Below are 23,809 nucleotides of genomic sequence, written 5' to 3' on the forward strand. Positions count from 1 at the left end.
CAGTTTTGCTAATTAAAAAAACGGTTAAAGCTCTGTAATTATGTAATGAAATGGAGAGGAAAGGTTGCAGAAGGAGGTACAGAGCATCCGGAAAGTATCCAAAGCGCTTCCCTTTTTTTCCACGTTTTGTTATGTTACAGACTTATTCCAAAATGGAATAAATTCATTTTTGTCCTCAAAATTCTACAGACAATACCCCATTCTGACAATGTGAAAAAGCTTGACACACCTATCTTTGGCCAGTTTCGGCCGTTCCTCTTTCCGGCACCTCACGAGCTCAATCAGTTTGGATGCAAAGTGTGAGTTTCCATCCAGGATGTCTCTGTACATTGCTGCGTTCGTCTTTCCCTCTATCCTGACTAGTCTCCCAGTTCCTGCCGCCAAAAAAAACAACCCCATAGCATGATGCTGCCACCACAAGTGGGTTTGGCCCTGGTGATGAGCGGTATCTGGTTTCCTCCAAACATGACGCCTGGCATTCACGCCAAAGACTTACCATGAATTGATTAACGTGGACTTAAACAAGTTGAAAAACTTATTCGGGTGTTACCATTTAGTGGTCAATTGTACGGAATATGTACTGCACTGTGCAATCTACTAATAAAAGTCTCAATCAATCAATCAATCAATCAATCAAAATCTTTGTCTCATCAGACCAGAGAATTTAGTTTCTCATGGTCTGAGAGTATTTCAGGTGCATTTTGGCAACTTTTTGCTAAGAAATGTCTTTTTACTAAGACATGTCTCCACTCCACTATAAGGGCCTGATTGGTGGATTGCTGCAGAGATGGTTGTCCTTCTGGAAGGTTCTCCTCTCTCCACTAAGGAATGCTGTAGCGCTGACAGAGTGACCATCAGGTTCTTGGTCACCTCCCTGACTAGACTTAAGACTACAGAGACATCCTGGATGAAAACCAACGCTTCCCATCCAACCTGATGGAGCTTGATAGGTTCTGCAAAGAGGAAAGAGAGAAAGTGCCCAAAGATCGGTGTGCCAAGCTTGCAGCATTGTATTCAAAAATACTCGAGGCTGTAATTGCTGCCAAATGTGCAAATTCAGAGGCTCTGCTGTTTTCCCCGAATCCAACTCCTCCCGTTGCACTTTAAAAGTGTGGGTTTAATCCGGCTTCCGTCTCCAGTTTGGTTCTCGACACAGAACTCATGTGGCGAGCGAGTTAGAACCAGGTTTGGGAATTTGCATTGGCTGGATGAGACTCCGCTGCCAAACTAAGTTATGTGTGGAATTTGCTGATGGCAGTGAGAACAGTTCTGCCTCTCGGTCACTTCTCACACTTGTTTCTTGTCCTCCTCTCCTTACTTGTATCCTTTTACGAACCTCTGTCACTTCCTCTGCTCTCTAAACAACTAAATCATGTATTTGTTGTTGGAGCCAATCACAAAGTTAAATTCCAGCCTGACAGAACTGCTTAACATTCTCTAGTTTTGGATCTCCACATTTCCTCTTTGGCCCCCCACCCCTACACACACACACACACACACACACACACACACACACACACACACACACACACACACACACATTATTGTATTTGTTACCTTCTTGAGACCTCCGCAAAAATGCCTACCTCTTTAGGACCACCCTTTCTAGATATATAAAGATATGTATTTACAACATTAATAATATATACATACTATGCAAACATAAAAAAGCTTGTTATGAAAAATGAGTTTGGAAAAATGTCACAGTTTCACAAGAAAAACTTTGAATGTTGGCAGTATTATAATAAAAGTCGTCATTAGTCCAAATTTTACAAGAAAAAACTGAACATTTGCGCAATATTATGATAAAAGTTGGAATTTTACTCAACAACAGTCGCAATTTTACAAGAAAAGCTTAAAATGTCGGCAATTTTATGAAAAGAGTCGTAATTTTACACGACAAAAGTCACAATTTTAATAAGAACACTTAAAAATGTTGGCAATATTATAATAATAATCTGAATTTTACTTGGCAAAATGATGACGAATGTCATAATTTTACCCAAAAAATGCAGGGATTTTACAAAAAATTTTGGCAATATTGTGATAAAAGTCAGAATTTTATATGACAAATTTTGCATGAAAAAGTAATAATTTTACATAAAAAAGTAATATATTGCAATATGACAGAAACAGAAAGAATATGAGAAATCGTTCCCAATTTTATAAGAAAAAAAGTCGACACATTGTGAGAAAAAGACTGCTTTTAGTTCATTTATTTTTAGTTTTAGTTTTTTTATTTAGACTTAGAGACTTAGACTTCCTTTTTGTTGTCATTCAAATTTGAACTTTACAGTATTTATTTGAAGTTATTACAGTCTGTCTCTATATACATATTTATTTTAATTTTTTTAATGACTTTTGGCCAAAGGGTGTGCATTTCAATTTCTTACACACACTTGTTATTACATATGTTGGCCAGAGGGTGAGCACTTCACATTTTTACACATACTTGTTATTTCATAGAGGGGGAGCACTTTTAAAACCGACGCACAGTCACTTTGAAAAATCCCTCCTTTTTGGGACCACCCCTAATTTTGATAGATTTCACCACCAGGGGTGCAAATGAGACATTCACTATTAGATGCAATGGTTTTCCGTATTGGGACCATGATTTATGTCCTAACTTGTTCACCGGTCCTCATATGGAAGGCACTTTTCCTTGTTGATGTCTCAAGCAGGGTAGAAATACAAGAACACACACACACACACACACACACACACACACACACACACACACATTCTTGTATGTGTTACCTTCTTAAGACCTCTGAAAAATGCCTCCCTCTTTAGGACCCCCCTTTCTAGATATATAAAGATGTGTATTTACAACATTAATAATACATACATACTATGCAAATATAAAAAAGCTTGTTGTGAAAAATGAGTTGGAATTTCACAGGAAAAATGTCACAATTTCACAAGAAAAACTTCAAATTTTGGCAGTATTCAAATAAAAGTCGTAATTTTACTCAACGCAAGTCAAAATTTTACAAGAAAAACTGAACTTTTGCGCAATATTATGATAAAAGTTGGAATTTTACTCAACAACAGTCGCAATTTTACAAGAAAAGCTTAAAAATGTTGGCAATATTATGAAAAGAGTCGTAATTTTACACGACAAAAGTCACAATTTTAATAAGAACACTTAAAAATGTTGGCAATATTATAATAATAATCTGAATTTTACTTGGCAAAATGATGACGAATGTCATAATTTTACTAAAAAAATGCAGCGATTTTACAAAAAATTTTGGCAATATTGTGATAAAAGTCAGAATTTTATATGACAAATTTTGCTTGAAAAAGTAATCATTTTACATAAAAAAGTAATGATTTTACGAGAAAATATTGCAATATGACAGAAACAGAAAGAATATGAGAAATCGTTCCCAATTTTATAAGAAAAAAAGTCGACACATTGTGAGAAAAAGACTGCTTTTAGTTCATTTATTTTTACTTTTAGTTTTTTTATTTAGACTTAGAGACTTAGACTTCCTTTTTGTTGTCATTCAAATTTGAACGTTACAGTATTTATTTGAAGTTATTACAGTCTGTCTCTATATACATATTTATTTTTATTTTTTTAATGACTTTTGGCCAAAGGGGGTGCATTTCAATTTCTTACACACACTTGTTATTACATATGTTGGCCAGAGGGTGAGCACTTCACATTTTTACACATACTTGTTATTTCATATGTTGACCAGAGGGGGAGCACTTTTAAAACCGATGCACAGTCACTTTGAAAAATCCCTCGTTTTTGGGACCACCCCTAATTTTGATAGATTTCACCACCAGGGGTGCAAATGAGACATTCTCTATTAGATGCAATGATTTTTCGTATTGGGACCATGATTTATGTCCTAACTTGTTCACCGGTCCTCATATGGAAGGTACTTTTCCTTGTTGATGTCTCAAGCAGGGTAGAAATACAAGAACACACACACACACACATTCTTGTATGTGTTACCTTCCTAAGACCTCTGAAAAATGCCTACCTCTTTAGGACCCCTCTTTCTAGATATATAAGGATGTGTATTTACAACATTAATAATATATACATACTATGCAAATATAAAAAAGCTTGTTGTGAAAAATTAGTTGGAATTTCACAGGAAAAATGTCACAATTTCACAAGAAAAACTTCAAATTTTGGCAGTATTCAAATAAAAGTCGTAATTTTACTCAACGCAAGTCAAAATTTTACAAGAAAAACTGAACATTTGCGCAATATTATGATAAAAGTTGGAATTTTACTCAACAACAGTCGCAATTTTACAAGAAAAGCTTAAAATGTCGGCAATTTTATGAAAAGAGTCGTAATTTTACACGACAAAAGTCACAATTTTAATAAGAACACTTAAAAATGTTGGCAATATTATAATAATAATCTGAATTTTACTTGGCAAAATGATGACAAATGTCATAATTTTACTCAAAAAATTGCCGCGATTTTACAAGAACAACAAAAAAAAAATTGGCAATATTGTGATAAAAGTCAGAATTTTATAGGACAAATTTTGCATGAAAAAGTAATCATTTTACATAAAAAAGTAATGATTTTACGAGACAATATTGCAATATGACAGAAACAGAAAGAATATGAGAAATCGTTCCCAATTTTATAAGAAAAAAAGTCGACACATTGTGAGAAAAAGACTGCTTTTAGTTCATTTATTTTTAGTTTTAGTTTTTTTATTTAGACTTAGAGACTTAGACTTCCTTTTTGTTGTCATTCAAATTTGAACTTTACAGTATTTATTTGAAGTTATTACAGTATGTCTCTATATACATATTTATTTTAATTTTTTGAATGCCTTTTGGCCAAAGGGGGTGCATTTCAATTTCTTACACACACTTGTTATTACATATGTTGGCCAGAGAGTGAGCACTTCACATTTGTACACATACTTGTTATTTCATATGTTGACCAGAGGGGGAGCACTTTTAAAACCGACACAGTCACTTTGAAAAATCCCTCCTTTTTGGGACCACCCCTAATTATGATATATTTCACCACCAGGGGTGCAAATGAGACATTCTCTATTAGATGCAATGGTTTTTCGTATTGGGACCATGATTTATGTCCTAACTTCTTCACCGGTCCTCATATGGAAGGTACTTTTCCTTGTTGATGTCTCAAGCAGGGTAGAAATACAAGAACACACACACACACACACATTCTTGTATGTGTTACCTTCTTAAGACCTCTGAAAAATGCCTCCCTCTTTAGGACCCCCCTTTCTAGATATATAAAGATGTGTATTTACAACATTAATAATATATACATACTATGCAAATATAAAAAAGCTTGTTGTGAAAAATGAGTTGGAATTTCACTGGAAAAATGTCACAATTTCACAAGAAAAACTTCCAATTTTGGCAGTATTCAAATAAAAGTCGTAATTTTACTCAACGCAAGTCAAAATTTTACAAGAAAAACTGAACATTCGCTCAATATTATGATAAAAGTTGGAATTTTACTCAATAACAGTCGCAATTTTACAAGAAAAGCTTAAAATGTTGGCAATTTTTTGAAGAGTGGTAATTTTACACGACAAAAGTCACAATTTTATAAAAACACTTACAAATGTTGGCAATATTGTAATAATCGGAATTTTACGTGGCAAAATGATGATAAAAGTCATAATTTTACTCCAAAAATGTCACAATTTTACAAAAACAACAAAAAAATTGGCAATATTGTGATAAACTCAGAATTTTATATGACAAATTTTGCATGAAAAAGTAATAATTTTACATAAATAATTTTACGAGAAAATATTGCAATAATACAGAAACAGAAAGAATACGAAAAATCGTTCCCAATTTTATAAGAAAAAAGTCGACACATTTTGAGAAAAAGACTGCTTTTAGTTAATTTATTTTAATTTTAGTTTTTTTATTCACGTCAAGTTATTACAGTATGTCTCTATATACATATTTATTTTATTTTTTAAATTAATTTTGGCCAAAGGGGGGGCGCATTTCAATTTCTTACACATACTTGTTATTTCATATGTTGACCAGAGGGGGAGAACTTTTAAAACCGACGCACAGTCACTTTGAAAAATCCCTCCTTTTTGGGACCACCCCTAATTTTGATATATTTCACCACCAGGGGTGCAAATGAGACATTCTCTACACCGTTTTCAGCACAGTCCCACTCAAGAGCAGACAAACATTACAGGAAGACAGAACAGGACCACTGACGGGTAAGCCAACTTCCGCCGCCCTTAAAAAGGTGGAAAACAGGTAAACATTGGTGGTGGTCTAAGGCTGGACTCCTGGGAAGTGGTCCAGACTGAGACCAGGAAAAAAAAAACTCAATAGCCATAGCACATACAAACAAGTTACAAAGAATACACATGACTTGCAACAGAGGCAATTTGAAAAATCCCTCCTTTTTGGGACCAGCCGAATTTAGATAGATTTCACCACCAGGGGTGCAAATGAGACATTCTCTATTAGATGCAATGGTTTTCCGTATTGGGACCATGATTGTGGTCCTAACTTCTTCACCGGTCCTCATATGGAAGGTACTTTTCCTTGTTGATGTCTCAAGAAGCCAGAAATACAAGAACACATTCTCACACACACACACACACACACACACACACACACACACACACACACACACACACACACACACACACACACACACACACACACACACACACACACACACACACACTTTCTCCTTTCTGCTCTCCCTCCACTACATTCACATCCTCTCACCCATGACCTGGATTGCTTCACTTCCCATAAATATACACTATATGCAGTTTATATGACCATATAGTAACACACAACAGTTATTTATCATTAGTCATATTTGATTGATTGATTGATTGATTGAAACATTTTATTAGTAGATTACACAGTACAGTACAGTACATATTCCGTACAATTGACCACTAAATGGTAACACCCGAATAAGTTTTTCAACTAGTTTAAGTCGGGGTCCACGTTAATCAATTCATGGTATGGTTGATCATTGCTTGCTTTTGTTTCACCTTTCTTGGCAGACAACGACCAAATTAGGCGGTTAAAAAGTGTTTATGTTTAAATCGACATCCCTCGGATCGACTGACTTTGGTCGACATAAGCGGTTATTGACGTAACCCAAAACAGCCACCGCTTGCACATTTAGGTGTGAGACTTGCACCATGGGACAAAAAGAAAATGGACAGTAAAGGATTTTTGAACCTATAGGGCAGTTTGTGTTAGGAACTCACATTGCAGTCGTCGGCGTGACCCCAGGATGCAGAGACAGGAAGCGACGTGCAGGTGAAAACGAGGTTTATTGAGCAAGGAGACCGGCATTTGTCACAATAGACTATCGACTTTAGTCTATTTTGTGTTTAAAGGCCTACTGAAAGCCACTACTACCGACCACGCAGTCTGATAGTTTATATATCAATGATGAAATCTTAACATTGCAACACATGCCAATACGGCCGGGTTAACTTATAAAGTGACATTTTAAACTTCCGGCTGAAAACGTCTCTGTATGATGATGTTTGCGTGTGACGTCACTGGTTGAACCAGACATTTTGGAATAGCACGGTAGCCAGCTTAAGTCGTCTGTTTTCATCGCTAAATTCCACAGTATTCTGGACATCTGTGTTGGTGAATCTTTTGCAATTTGTTCAATTAACAATGGAGACTGCAAATAAGAAAGCTGTAGGTGGGATCGGTGTATTAGCGGCTGGCTGCAGCAACACAACCAGGAGGACTTTGAGATGGATAGCAGACGCGCTACCGTGAGTACAGCTTTGGCTTCCAAACATTTGATCGCTTGCCCGTACATGCGTGGCGCTATGTGCATGTCACGTACGTAACTTTGGGGAAATATATGTTTCTTGCCGACTCTGATGGCGCTGGGGGTGTCGGCGAAAGCTACAACGCCCGCCGCCGCGCCGCTGTCCTCACCTTGACTTCCTCCGTCTCCGGGCCGCCCACCGCACCGATCATCGTGGTGAAGTCCTTCGTCGCGCCGTCGATCACTAGAACGCAGGTGAGCACGGGTGGTGATGAGCAGATGAGGGCTGGCGTAGGTGGAGAGCTAATGTTTTTAGCATAGCTCTGTCGAGGTCCCGTAGCTAAGTTAGCTTCAATGGCGTCGTTAGCAACAGCATTGCTAGGCTTTGCCAGGCGGTACAGCATTAACCGTGTGGTTACAGGTCCAGTGTTTGGTAGTATTATTGATCTTCTGTCTATCCTTCCAGTCAGGAGCTTATTTTGTCTGTTTCTATATGCAGTTAAGCACGATGCTATCACGTTAGCTCCGGAGCTAAAGTGTTTCGCCGATGTATTGTCGTGGAGATAAAAGTTACTGTGAATGTCCATTTCGCGTTCTCGACTGTCATTTTCAAGAGGATATAGTATCCGAGGTGGTTTAAAATACAAATCCGTGATCCACAATAGAAAAAGGAGAGTGTGGAATCCAATGAGCCAGCTTGTACCTAAGTTCCGGTCAGAGCGAAAAAAGATACGTCCTGCACTGCACTCTAATCCTTCACTCTGACGTTACTCATCCACGAATCTTTCATCCTGGCTCAAATGAATGGGCTAATCGTCGCTTTCTCGGTCCGAATCACTCTCGCTGCTGGTGTAAACAATGTGCAAATGTTCAACCTGTGACGCCACGCTACTTCCGGTACAGGCAAGGCTTTTTTTATCAGCGACCAAAACTTTATCGTCGATGTTCTCTACTAAATCCTTTCAGCAAAAATATGGCAATATCGCGAAATGATCAAGTATGACACATAGAATGGATCGTTTAAATAATGACATTTTATTTCAGTAGGCCTTTTAGTCTATTTTGTGTTTGCCTTTGTTGTGCTTCTACTGCGTTCGAGGTTCTATTTCTGTCTCCACGCTCCGCTAAATAATTCTATTCACAATCCTTCGTTTTTGTATAACTTTGTAGATATACGGTACGTGGGTTTATTCGATGGCGGAACCAATGTTCGCTCTGTACGTGTTGTGTTGTGGGACATTAATGATGGCTGCACACTGCTACACTCAAAAAATGATCTCTCGTTCCAAACCTGGCCACTGTCAAGAGCTCTCTTTTTCCCACCAGTCACACACTTCTGGGCTTCACAACGATAGCACCACGCGTCACATTGGGGTCCAACCGCGCTAACAACATATTGATCTCCGAAAAATGGCCTGGACCAGGCCTGTTTTAAGGGGAGCCCCAACCTTCATATGTTCTCCGAAGGGGGGGAACAATTTGACTGTGATGTGGAGTGGACTCCGCTGAAGTGATCAGGGAGTATTCACTCAAGCCAATCAAAACAAATTGATAAAGTGCAAGAGACCTACTGTTACCTCAACCAGCTTGATTCTGATACAAACTGACATCAGCAGCTTCCCTGCTGTGACATAGATAACAAGATTGATTGATTGATTGAAACTTTTATTCGTAGATTGCACAGTATAATACATATTCCATACAATTGACCACTAAATGGTCAGCTACCCAACCTCAGCTACTTGAAACATTCACGATCGGTTGAGAGTGAGCATTGGAAATAGCAATAATCACTCTGAGGCCCTGTCTCCATTAAAGGCCTACTGAAAGCCACTACTACCGACCACGCAGTCTGATAGTTTATATATCAATGATGAAATCTTAACATTGCAACACATGCCAATACGGCCGGGTTAACTTATAAAGTGACATTTTTAATTTCCCGCCACACTTCCGGTTAAAAACGTTTTATTATGCTGACGTATGCGTGTGACGTCACGAGGGCAAGGGAAGTATTCGGAGCCCGTAGAAAAAGCTCTGTTTTCATTTCATAATTCCACAGTGTTCTGGACATCTGTGTTGGTGAATCTTTTGCAATTTGTTTAATGAACAATGGAGGCTGCAAAGAAGAACGTTGTAGGTGGGATCGGTGTATTAGCGGCTGGCTGTAGCAACACAACAAGGACTACTTACTTGGATAGCAGCGCCTAGCCGATGCTAGCCCCACCGCACGGATGATGGGTGAAGTCCTTCGTCGCGCCGTCGATCGCTGGAACGCAGGTGAGCACGGGTGTTGATGAGCAGATGAGGGCTGGCTGGCGTAGGTGGAACGCTAATGTTTTTATCATAGCTCTGTGAGGTCCGGTTGCTAAGTTGCTAAGTTAGCCTTAGCGTCGTTAGCAACAGCATTGTTAAGCTTTGCCAGGCTGAGAACTATTAACCGTGTAGTTACATGTACATGGTTTAATAGTATTGTTGATCTTCTGTCTATCTTTCCAGTCAGGGATTTATTTATTTTGTTTCTATCTGCCTTTGAGACAGATGCTATCACGTTAGCTCATGCTAAAGAGCTTCGTCGATGTATTGTCGTGGAGATAAAAGTCACTGTGAATGTCCATTTCGCGTTCTCGACTCTCATTTTCAAGAGGATATAGTATCCGAGGTGGTTTAAAATACAAATCCGTGATCCACAATAGAAAAAGGAGAGAGTGTGGAATCCAATGAGCCAGCTTGTACCTAAGTTACGGTCAGAGCGAAAAAAGATATGTATTTCACTGCATTCTAGTCCGTCACTCTAACGTTCCTCATCCACGAATCTTTCATCCTCGCTCAAATTAATGGGGTAATCGTCGCTTTCTCGGTCCGAATCTCTCTCGCTCCATTGTAAACAACGGGGAATTGTGAGGAATACTAGCTCCTGTGACGTCACGCTACTTCCGGTACAGGCAAGGCTTTTTTTTTATCAGCGAGCAAAAGTTGCGAACTTTATCGTCGATTTTCTCTACTAAATCCTTTCAGCAAAAATATGGCAATATCGCGAAATGATCAAGTATGACACATAGAATGGATCTGCTATTCCCGTTTAAATAAAAAAAAATTCATTTCAGTAGGCCTTTAAGCTGGATAACTCCTTAAACGAATAAATATTTAGCCTAAGCACCGTTTCAGCCACACTGAACCATCGTTTAAGGCAGTGTTTTTCAACCTTTTTTTGAGCCAAGGCACATTTTTTTAATTGAAAAAATGTGGAGGCACGCCAACAGCAGAAAACATTTAAAAAAATGATATTGACAATAAAAAGGTGTTCTCGCAAGTGTTGGATAAGAATTCAAACCATAACCAATCATGCATGACTATAGCTCTTGTCTCAAAGTACTGTCACATCACGCCGTGACTTATTTGGAGTTTTTTGGTGTATTGTAGAGATGTCCGATAATATCGGCCTGCCGATATTATCGGCCGATAAATGCTTTAAAATGTAATATAGGAAATTATCGGTATCAGTTTTTTTATTATCGGTATTGTTTATTTAAATTTTTTATTTTTTATTAAATCAACATAAAAAACACAAGATACACTTACAATTAGTGCACCAACCCAAAAAACCTCCCTCCCCCATTTACACTCATTCACACAAAAGGGTTGTTTCTTTCTGTTATTAATATTCTGGTTCCTACATTATATATCAATATATATCAATACAGTCTGCAAGGGATACAGTCCGTAAGCACACATGATTGTGCGTGCTGCTGGTCCACTAATAGTACTAACCTTTAACAGTTCATTTTACTCATTTTCATTCATTACTAGTTTCTATGTAACTGTTTTTATATTGTTTTACTTTATTTTTTATTCAAGAAAATGTTTTTAATTTATTTATCTTATTTTATTTTATTAATTTTAAAAAAGGACCTTATCTTCACCATACCTGGTTGTCCAAATTAGGCATAATAATGTGTTAATTCCACGACTGTATATATAGCGGTATCGGTTGATATCGGTATCGGTTGATATCGGTATCTGTAATTAAGAGTTGGACAATATCGGGATATCGGCAAAAAGCCATTATCGGACATCCCTAGTGTAGTGTTTTAGTTCTTGTCTTGGGCTCCTATTTTGGTGGCTTCTCCTGTTTTGTTGGTGTTTTCCTGTAGCAGTTTCATGTCTTCCTTGAGCGCTATTCCCCGCACCTGATTTGTTTTAGCAATCAAGACTATTTAAGTTGTCGCTATCCTTCTTTGCAGGGACATTGTTGATTGTCATGTCATGTTCGGATGTACTTTGTGGACGCCGTCTGCTCCACACGCTGTAAGTCTTTGCAGTCGTCCAGCATTCTGTTTTTGTTTATTTTGCAGTTTAATTCTGCATAGCCTTCCCTACCAATGATTGTCACACACACACTGGGTGTGGTGAAATTTGTCCTCTGCATTTGACCCATCCCCTTGTTCACCCCCTGGGAGGTGAGGGGAGCAGTGAGCATCAGCGGTGGCCGCGCCCGGGAATCATTTTGGTGATTTAACCCCCAATTCCAACCCTTGATGCTGAGTGCCAAGCAGGGAGGTTATGGGTCCCATTTTTATAGTCTTTGGTATGACTCTGCCGGGATTTGAACCCACAACCTACCGATCTCAGGGCAGACACTCTAACCACTAGGCCACTGAGTAGGTCAAACTTCAATGGGGCGGTATAGCTCGGTTGGTAGAGTGGTCGTGCCAGCAACTTGAGGATTCCAGGTTCGATCCCCGCTTCCGCCATCCTAGTCACTGCCGTCTGCATATTGTGATCACGACAAATCATGTTCCCGACATCTACAAAGCAATTAGCTACCTGCTGCCACCTACTGATAGGGAAGAGAATAACACGGTTACTCTGCCGAGCTCTAGCACCGACACTCAACAACACCACATTTGCAGATTATTATTACTGGTTTGCAAAAAATAATTTTAACCCAAATAGGTGAAAATACATATTCTCCCACGGCACACCAGACTGTATCTCACGGCACACTAGTGTGCCGCGGCACGGTGGTTGAAAAACACTGGTTCAAGGTTCAACCTCCTTGGACAATTTTTTACACGGGTAAGTGCGCCGTGTATTTCTTGAATCTCCGGCTCGTAGCTCATTGGGGACTCATCGATCCGTTTATAAACCGAGTTCGGAGAGGAAGTGACGTCAGGAAGACCGCGCCCCACACAGGAAGTGACGTCAGAAAGAACGCGCCGCAGCCAGCTTCATAACAACCCGTTTCGTAACTCGGAGGTAATCACTAGAAATATGAAGGCAAATCAAAATCTATTCCCACGCGTAATGGTAAAAGGGTAATGATAAAACCCCATGATAAAATCATGGCATAGTAACTAAAAAAAATAAAGACAACTGCTAAATTGTTTTCTTTGTCTTACTTTAGCCAAAAATACAACAAGCACTTTCTGAAAAATGACGTATTACAACTAATCTAACTAATCTTTTTGCAAAAGTTAGTTGAAAAAAAAGAAATGATGCAGTTTCAAGAACACAATGAACTTAGACTTTGTCTCAGTGTTTTTTTTTACTAAGCAATTAAACTTCAAGCACTTCCTGTTCAGCATTCTCATGCTAAAGACGTGTTTGGAAAAGCGAGCGAGTGTTTCCTCAAACCGCCACATTGGTGATATCCGCAACTGCCACAACACATTCATGTATCCATCCATCCAACCATTTTCTACCGCCTGTTGCGTTCGGGGGGGTTGCTTGAGCCTATCTGAGCTGCCTGCGGGCGGAAGGCGGGGTACACCCGCAGGGCCAACACAGACAGACAGACAACATTCACACTCGCATTAATTTATCATCATTCAAATATTACAAATGTAATATAATCAAAACAATTGTCACAATGACACCACAATAGCCGAATTAAAGGGAACATATGTACAAACTCAACCAATGTGAACGTGGTAGATTTAAGCATAAAATAAAATAGAACAAACAAAAAATGTAGGAATTAATTTCTACAATGGAGTTCAGGGTGCACATCGTGCCGTCAACAAATTGCGAGGGCTGCACAGAATTCTAACTACAAAGATAATGATCATGTTGACTTAGGGACAGCCCTTTGAGACACTTGTGATTTAGGGCTATATAAATAAACATTGATTGATTGATTGATTGAATTTGCATCATATCATTTCGTTGTTGTATCTGTTGAGTGGATGATTTACAATTTTAAAAAAAAGTATTGTGAAGTGAATTATATTTATATAGTGCTTTTCTCTTGTGACTCCAAGCGCTTTACATAGTAAAACCCATTATCTAAGTTACATTTAAACCAGTGTGGGTGGCACTGGGAGCAGGTGGGTAAAGTGTCTTGCCCAAAGACACAACGGCAGTGACTAGGATGGCGGAAGCGGAGATCGAACCTGGAACCCTCAAGTTGCTGGCAACTGAGCCACGTCTCTACTGCATCAGTCTGCCGCCAGCCACCTGCGCTGATTGGAGTAGCGGAAGCCAATCCAGAGGGCGCTTAAAGTCAGCTGGCACGTCATCTTTAAACAGTGTCATGTGGGTTAAATTGGAAATGCATTTTGCGACATCCAGTGGACACATTTAGAATAGCAGTTTCTGTCATTAAAAAAATTGCAGCTTAATTTTTTATTTAGTAAACTCATCTTGCGGGCTCCGGGCCGGATTAAACCTTTTCTCAGGCTTGTTTTAGAGCACTACTTAATTTAGGAGCTGGGAGTTGTGTAAGATTGTGGGAGCACAATTCACTGCGTGTAAAATTATTGCTTGTTGATTGGTATAATGAGAAAAGTGCGTACAAGTGTGCACAGCATTTGTATTTTTTCCCCCCGCGTGTGTACATTATGAAGTTTGTGCCTATTTACATTGGAATCCATGCACAGTTTTAATAAATGAGGCCTCTGGTTAGCTGTTTTCTTATTACTAGAAAGTCAACATTTCAGTCGACCTTGACCTATGTGGTTTTTGCCAAATTCAAATTTTGGAGTGGGTCCTTTCTATGAAAAATCATATGTGTTTAGGTTGGAGGCCGAGCCAACCAAGTTTCGACGTACTGTACTAAAGTCGGCTCAGACTTTGAGCTGATCAACACACTGATGAAGGAACAATGCAATCTGATAACAGCAAATGACTCAATCAAGTCCTCATCAAATGCTGCAATACAGGCTTTAAAGGCCTACTGAAAGCCACTACTACCGACCACGCAGTCTGATAGTTTATACATCAATGATGAAATCTTAACATTGCAACACATGCCAATACGGCCGGGTTAACTTATAAAGTGCAATTTTAAATTTCCCGCCACACTTCCGGTTGAAAACGTCTAGATATGATGACGTATGCGCGTGACGGAATCAGTTGATGCGGAAGTATCGGTACCCCATTGAATACAATACAAAAAAGCTCTGTTTTCATCTCAAAATTCCACAGTATTCTGGACATCTGTGTTGGTGAATCTTTTGCAATTTGTTTAATGAACAATGGAGACTGCAAAGAAGAAAGTTGTAGGTGGGATCGGTGTATTAGCGGCGGACTACAGCAACACAACCAGGAAGACAGAGATGGATAGCAGACGCGTTAGCCGCCGAACTCACCTTAACTTCCTCCATCTCGCCGACCGCATCGATGATCGGGTGAAGTCCTTCGTCGCACCGTCGATCGCTGGAACGCAGGTGAGCACGGGTGTTGATGAGCAGATGAGGGCTGGCTGGCGTAGGTGGATAGCTAATGTTTTTAGCATAGCTCTGTGATGTCCGGTTGCTAAGTTAGCTTCAATGGCGTCGTTAGCAACAGCATTGTTAACCTTCGCCAGGCTGGAAAGCATTAACCGTGTATTTACATGTCCATGGTTTAATAGTATTGTTGATCTTCTGTCTATCCTTCCAGTCAGGGATTTATTTATTTTGTTTCTATATGCAGTTAAGCACGATGCTATCACGTTAGCTCCGTAGCTAAAGTGTTTCGTCGATGTATTGTCGTGGAGATAAAAGTCACTGTGAATGTCCATTTCGCGTTCTCGACTCTCATTTTCAAGAGGATATAGTATCCGAGGTGGTTTAAAATACAAATGCGTGATCCACAATAGAAAAAGGAGAGAGTGTGGAATCCAATGAGCCAGCTTGTACCTAAGTTACGGTCAGAGCGAAAAAAGATATGTCTTGCATTGCATTCTAGTCCTTCACTTGAACGTTCCTCATCCACGAATCTTTCATCCTCGCTCAAGTTAATGGGGTAATCGTCGCTTTCTCGGTCCGAATCGCTCTAGCTGCATTGAAAACAATAGGAAAATGTGAGGAGCCTTTCAACTGACTACGTCACGCTACTTCCGGTACAGGCAAGGCTTTTTTTTTATCAGATACCAAAAGTTGCGATCTTTATCGTCGTTGTTCTCTACTAAATCCTTTCAGCAAAAATATGGCAATATCGCGAAATGATCAAGTATGACACATAGAATGAATCTGCTATTCTCGTTTGAATGAGAAAATTTCATTTCAGTAGGCATTTAATGTACCGTATTTTCCGGTCCATAGGGCGCACTGGATTAAAAGGCGTACTGCCGATGAGTGGGTCGAGTCAGGTCTATTTTCATACAAAAGGCACACCGGAGTCACATTAAAGGGATCATATTTTTTTTCTAAATGAAAAACACTTCCTTGTGGTCTACATCAGTGGTCCCCAAACACCGGTCCGTGGATCGATTGGTACCGGGCCGCACAAGAAATTAAAAAAACAAAATAAATAATAATAATAATATTATTATTTTTTATTTTATTTTTAATTTTTAATTAAATCAACATAAAAAACACAAGATACACTTACAATTAGTGCACCAACCCAAAAAACCTCCCTCCCCCATTTACACTCATTCACACAAAAGGGTTGTTTCTTTCTGTTATTAATATTCTGGTTCCTACATTATATATCAATATATATCAATACAGTCTGCAAGGGATACAGTCCGTAAGCACACATGATTGTATTTTTTTTATGACAAACCGGTCCCACCGGGACAAATTTTCAAGCGTTGGGGACCACTGGTCTACATAACATGTAATGGTGGTTCTTTGGTCAAAATGTTGCATAGATGATGTTTTACAGATCATCTTCAAGCCGCTTTCTGACAGTCTCTTCAGGATGCGCCTTTTTGTGGGCGGTCTTATTTACGTGGCTCACCTCCAACAGCGTCTTCTCCCCGTCATCTTTGTTGTAGCGGTGTAGCGTGCAAGGACGCGAGTGGAAGAAGTGTCAAAAGATGGATGTAACTGTTTTAATGACATTCAGACTTTACTTCAATCAATAACGGAGCAGCATCTCATCCGTGGCTCACTAGTGCAACAACAACGCCGGAAATGTGTCCCGTGAAAAAACGTCCGACCGGAACTCTCTATGCCGATTTTTAATCAACAACACAATACATAATCACCTACTGCAGTGGTCCAAAAACTACGGCCCAACAGCGTCCATAATCTGGCTCTTGGGAAATCCCAAATTAAAGAAAAAATAAAATAAAATAAATATATATATATATATATATATTTATTTATTTATTTATTTATTTATTTATTTATTTATTTTTTATTTTTTTCTGACCACAGAACTTTCCTCCAGAAGGTCTTATCTTTGTCCATGTGATGTCAGATGAAACAAAAATTGAGCTGTTTGGCCACAATACCCAGCAATATGTTTGGAGGAGAGAAGGTGAGGCCTTTAATCCCAGGAACATCATTCCTACCGTCAAGCATGGTGGTGGTAGTATTATGCTCTGGGCCTGTTTTGCTGCCAATGGAACTGGTGCTTTAAATGGGACAATGAAAAAGGGGGATTACCTCCAAATTCTTCAGGACAACCTAAAATCATCAGCCCGGAGGTTGGGTCTTGGGCGCAGTTGGGTGTTCCAACAGGACAATGACCCCAAACACACGTCAAAAGTGGTAAAGGAATGGCTAAATCAGGCTAGAATTAAGGTTTTAGAATGGCCTTCCCAAAGTCCTGACTTAAACGTGTGGACAATGCTGAAGAAACAAGTCCATGTCAGAAAACCAACACATTTAGCTGAACTGCACCAATTTTGTCAAGAGGAGTGGTCAAAAATTCAAGCAGAAGCTTGTGGATGGCTACCAAAAGTGCCTTATTGCAGTGAAACTTGCCAAGGGACATGTAAGCAAATATTAACATTGCTGTATGTCGTAAACTTTTGACCACGACAGTATACATACAGCACAGGCCAAATGTTTGGCCTTCTCATTCACAACACAACTGATGGTCCCAACCCCACTGATAAAGCAAGAAATTCCACTAATCAACCGTGATAAGGCACACCTGTGAAGTGAAAACCATTTCAGGTGACTACCTCTTGAAGCTCATAGAGAGAATGCCAAAAGTGTGCAAAGCAGTAATCAGAGCAAAAGGTGGCTATTTTGAAGAACCTAGAATATAAAACATGTTTTCAGTTATTTCACTTTTTTTTGGTAAGTACATAACTCCACATGTGTTCATTCATAGTTGTGATGCCTTCAGTGACAATCTACAATGTAAATAGTCATGAAAATAAAGAAAACCCACTAAATGAGAAGGTGTGTCCAAACTTTTGGCCAGGACTGTATGTCTAATGTTATTTTTTCCCCCAAACTAGTAACCCACAAAAATTATGTAAGAAATAAAATAAATATAATATAACCGAAAAAACAGGAATCAGTCAAAAAAGTACAGGCAAATATTGACATGAAGCCACAGACAACTGAACTCCTGACTGTCCCCAACACGGTGCAGAAATACACAAAAGCAGACAAAAGGCTCATCAATTATCTATTTTTTAATTACTTTTCAATCGGGGTTAAATTTGAGATCAGTCTCTTTTACATATTTTAGGATTGATTGATTGAAACTTTTATTAGTAGATTGCACAGTACAGTACATATTCCGTGCAATTGACCACTAAATGGTAACACCCGAATACGTTTTTCAACTTGTTTAAGTCGGGGTCCACGTTAATCAATCCATGGAATCCACCCCATACTTCCTGAAACTTCACAGAACAACCGTCCGTCCTGGGAGTTGAACTTTGCTTGCACTGCCTGGCCTAATGACACAACAAAACTACACCCTGGACAATGGGCATATGCACCCTTTACCACAACTTGATTCCCCTTAGGGGCGATGGACAGCTGAATAGTGCTTATACAGCAGCAGCCGGCCTCCGTAGCTCCAACTCCCTCCCCTCTGTTGCAAGTTTTGTTGATTCTATGTAACTTGTTTATGTGTGCTATGGCTATGAGTTTTTTTTTTGCTTGGCCTCAGTCTGGACCCCCTCCCTGGAGTCTAGCCTTTGACCCGTCAGACCCTTCAGCGATCCTTTTTCTGTCTCCTGTAATGTTTGTCTGATCTTGAATGGGATTGTGCTGAAAATCTCAATTTCCCATCGGGGATTAATAAAGTACTTCTGATTCAATGTCAACCTAATTTACTCCAATTTAGGGGAATAAAGAATATTTCTGATCCAGTGGGATTGACAGGGAGGCGCTGCAGACTTCCAATTTAGCATACCGGTAATCAGTCTTCTAGCCAACAAAGTAGTAAATATACCAAGTTCTTTTTTGGGTTTGCTAAGAGAAGGTAACAAAGGTGCTACCCCACATAGTCCGCTTGTTTAGTTCAATCTTTTCGCCAATTACCAAAGATATTTAGAGTATTACCAATTTCAGTCCAATAACTGCACAGAGATGGGCAAAGCCAAAACATATTAAGTTAGCTGGAGACTCTTGAAACCGATCACACAATTCCGATATATTCCTTCATACATATTAGCCAGTCAGACATTGGAATAATATTTACGATGTATTTGCTTGCATTGAACAATGCTGTGTCTCGCACAAATAGAAGACTTGTAAGCTCTATACTTAAAATCTCTGTCCAGCTCTCCTCAGATAGGGTCACTCCCAGGTCACCCTCCTACAGTGACTTGAAGGCCTACTGAAATTATTTTTTTTTTATTTTAATGGGGATAGCAGATCCATTCTATGTGTCATACTTGATCATTTTGCGATATTGCCATATTTTTGCTGAAAGGATTTAGTATAGAACAACAACGATAAAGTTCGCAACTTTTGGTCGCTGATCAAAAAAAGCCTTGCCTATACCGGAAGTAGCGTGACGTCACAGGAGGTAGGATTCCTCACAATTCCCCGTTGTTTACAATGGAGCGAGAGAGATTCGGACCGAGAAAGCGACGATTACCCCATTAATTTGAGCGAGGATGAAAGATTCGTGGATGAGGAACGTTAGAGTGAAGGACTAGAATGCAGTTAGTAACATATCTTTTTTCGCTCTGACCGTAACTTAGGTACAAGGTCTCATTGGATTCCACACACTCTCCTTTTTCTATTGTGGATCACGGATTTGTATTTTAAACCACCTCGGATACTATATCCTCTTGAAAATGAGAGTTGAGTACGCGAAATGGACATTCACAGTGACTTTTATCTCCACGACAATACATCAGCGAAGCTCTTTAGCTACTGAGCTAACGTGATAGCATCTGGCTCCAATGCAGATAGAAACAAAATAAATAATTCCCTGACTGGAAGGATAGACAGAAGATCAACAATACTATTAAGCCATGGACATGTAACTACACGGTTAATAATTCTCAGCCTGGCAAAGCTTAACATTAATGTTAGCTGTTGCTAACGACGCTGAAGCTAACTTAGCAACCGGACCTCACAGAGCTATGATAAAAACATTAGCGCTACACCTACGCCAGCCAGCCCTCATCTGCTCATCAACACCCGTGCTCACCTGCGTTCCAGCGATCGACGGCGCGACGAAGGACTTCACCCGATCACAGATGCGTTGGCGGCTAGCATCGGCTAGCATGTCTGCTATCCAAGTAAGTAGTCCTTGTTGTGTTGCTACAGCCAGCCGCTAATACACCGATCCCACCTACAACTTTCTTCTTTGCAATCTCCATTGTTCATTAAACAAATTGCAAAAGATTCACCAACACAGATGTCCAGAATACTGTGGGATTGGTAGATGAAAACAGAGCTTTATGTATGGTGACACATTGGGTACGAATACTTCCGTTGCCGTCGTGACGTCACGCGCATACGCGTCATCCAAAGACGTTTCCAACAGGAAGTTTAGCGGGAAATTTTAAATTGCACTTTATAAGTTAACCCGGCCGTATTGGCATGTGTTGCAATGTTAAGATTTCATCATTGATATATAAACTATCAGACTGCGTGGTCGGTAGTAGTGGCTTTCAGTAGGCCTTTAATTGAATTCAGACATGAAAAATTGGATTGTAAATATGTGTAATTGATTCTTGTAAAGTTAGCAGTGGTGTCAAAAAGGCATCTAAAACTGTGTCACTCGGTAGGTTTGGAAACCTGGGAGAAGTATTACGTATAAAGTTGCGGATCTGTAGATATCTAAAAAAGTGTGGATTATAGAGTTGCTGTAAAGAGGCAAAAGTGTTGTCAATGTATAAATCTTTAATGTTGTTGATCCCCAGACTTGACCATCTTATAAAGGCACTATCGACAAGAGAGGGAGGGAAAGCATGAATAGCAGTGACGGGTGCAAGACTAGAAATAGTCTGCGCACCAAAATAGCACTTGAACTGAACCCAAATTCTGAGTGAGGTTTTTACGATTGGATTGTTCATAAAAGCGGAAATAGAAGAGTGGATGTGAGAGTGAACCAAAGCCCTAAAAGATACTGGTTTAGTTGCGTTAGCTTCCATAACCAGCCATAATGGAGGGGGTTCAAATGCTTCATTTTACAGCAAATATTTAAGAATTCTATTGTTGATGGCCCTGGAGTAAAACCTTGTGGAGGGGGGGCGTGGCCTGCGGGCCTGCCGCGGAACGGGGTGTGCCAGGACCGGCCTCGAAGACAGCGATGGGTGAGTAGATGGCCAAGGTGGGCCTTGTTATCTAATCACCTGTCGCCTTTACTAGCAGCAGACATTTTGCTGGAAAGCAAAAGTCTTGCACGATTGATGACAATAAAACAGTGTTATACCCTGAATTCCGGGCTCTCCTAGCAGTGTGTGGTGGTCCGAAGAACCCACTAGAGGGCAACCTCTACAAACCTAAAGTTTGGTAGTGCTAATCCTTCCGACGATTTGGGTCTCTGTAAATATTGTTTACGTAACCTGTGAGTCTTTGTATTCCAAACGACGTCTATCATCTGACTATCCAATTTACGAAAGAAGGACTCATCATCATCATCATCATCACTCTTTTTTTTTATTTTTTATAATGTCCTGCCCAGCTTCTCGGGCAAATCATATAGCAGATGTAGATGCCCATATCGGCTGTTCAGATTTACTTTACAAAAGAGAAGTGTAGGATACTTCTCTTGTTGCCTTACTTGTATTTTGACTTTATTAAATGTATTTATATTATCATTTGGTGCAGCCGGGCCGGAGCAGGAGGGGATAGAAAGAGAGAAAAAGGAAGACAGAGGGGGGAATTGTGGGGACAAGAGGGGGATTAGACAGAGAGACAACAACAACAGCAAACACAACAACAACAACAACAGAGCAACATCAGCAAATACGACATGTACAAATATGATGGTAAAAGTAATAGCAAATAAGCAGTTAGCGAAAATTTAAAAAAAAAAAAATACAGAAATGACAATGAGCATTATTACACTAAAAATGGAGCAATATGAATACCAATAGAAATAGTGCTATTGATAATAAACAATACCAGTACTTTACCTTTATTATCAACAATACAATTGTTCAAATGCAACAATACATATACGTAATGATAACTTGAGATACGAAAGAATGCAGAAAAATGGAGGGGAAGAAAGAGAAGCAACCTTAACCTTGTAGATTGTTATAGTAACAATAGGTTAAGCTTTGTCAGTGTGCCATGTGTTATACCCAGTTTACCCTAGGGCAACAACGTTAATATATGTTTGATGAAACGTGATTATGTGCATGAGTGTATGTGTGCATATTTACTTGTATATGTACAGTATGTGTATGTGTGCTTGTACAGTGAATGTATATGTACAGTATGTGTATATGTGTGTACAGCGAATGTATATGTACAGTATGTGTATACAGTATGTGTGTTTGAACAGTGAATGTATATGTACAGTATGTGTAAATGTGTGTTTGTACAGTGAATGTATATGTACAGTATGTGTATATGTATGTTTTTACAGTGAATGTATATGTACAGTATGTGTATACAGTATGTTTGTATAATGAATGTGCGTGTGGAAGTACGAACTTTGAGTGTGTAAATATGTACTGTATTTATTTGTATATGTATGTGGGAGCGTAGGTACCTATGTATGTCTGTATGTATGTGTGTGAGTATATGTGAATTTGCATGTACAATACATTTGACTCCCAGTGTGTGCGGGAGCCAGAGTACGGCCCCAGCCTCCCCGAGAACCCATCTCACAAACAGTAGGTGTGGTGCCCAGGGAACCAGGGGCCACCGCCCCCACGCAGCCAAGACGGACAGCGACAGGAACCCCAGAGCCTGGCCCACCGTGCCGCCCACAAGGGCCAGCAGCAGGCCGCAGACAGACGCACCCGGCAGAGGACAAGGCACGAGAAAAACAGGGGGAAGCCAGACCCCAAGCCAGCGAGAGACCACACCCCACACGGACAGAAAGGCGGGACGCCCCGCCCGAGGGGCCCGGAGACCCCCCGCAACCGGACGGGAAGACCGCCCCCGCCCCACCGGCAACAGGGCCCCCACGAGCCCCCCCCCCACCCCCGGAGAGCGCGGCGAGGCCAGCCCACGGCCACCCCACCCAAGCCGGCCGCCACAGGACCACCCAGCACGGGGCCACAGGAACCACCCACCCCACCCGCAGGGACCCCAACGATGGAGATGGAACAACCAGCAACCGCCCCGCCGAGTCCCCCCCCCCGAGGTAGGGGAATAAATAAATAAAATAAATAAATACATAATAATAATAATAATAATATTAATAAAATATATTTTTTTTAAAAAGGGGGGGGGAAAATAAATAAATAAATAATTAAATCTATTTATAAAAATA

At 39.9% G+C, this 23,809-nt stretch overlaps 1 protein-coding gene across 1 annotated transcript in view; it reads left to right on the top strand.

Annotated features, from left to right (window-relative positions):
• The window catches only part of siah1 (siah E3 ubiquitin protein ligase 1), an 84,103-nt gene that overhangs the window by 9,425 nt on the left and 50,869 nt on the right, over window positions 1–23,809 (top strand). The window contains exon 3 of the mRNA XM_062036117.1: window positions 6,125–6,218. The gene's annotated coding sequence lies outside the window, so the exon portion shown is untranslated. The remainder of the gene's footprint in view (window positions 1–6,124; window positions 6,219–23,809) is intronic.

The sequence above is a fragment of the Entelurus aequoreus genome, linkage group LG24, assembly GCF_033978785.1.
Source record: "Entelurus aequoreus isolate RoL-2023_Sb linkage group LG24, RoL_Eaeq_v1.1, whole genome shotgun sequence".
NCBI classification, from domain to species: Eukaryota; Metazoa; Chordata; class Actinopteri; order Syngnathiformes; family Syngnathidae; genus Entelurus; species Entelurus aequoreus.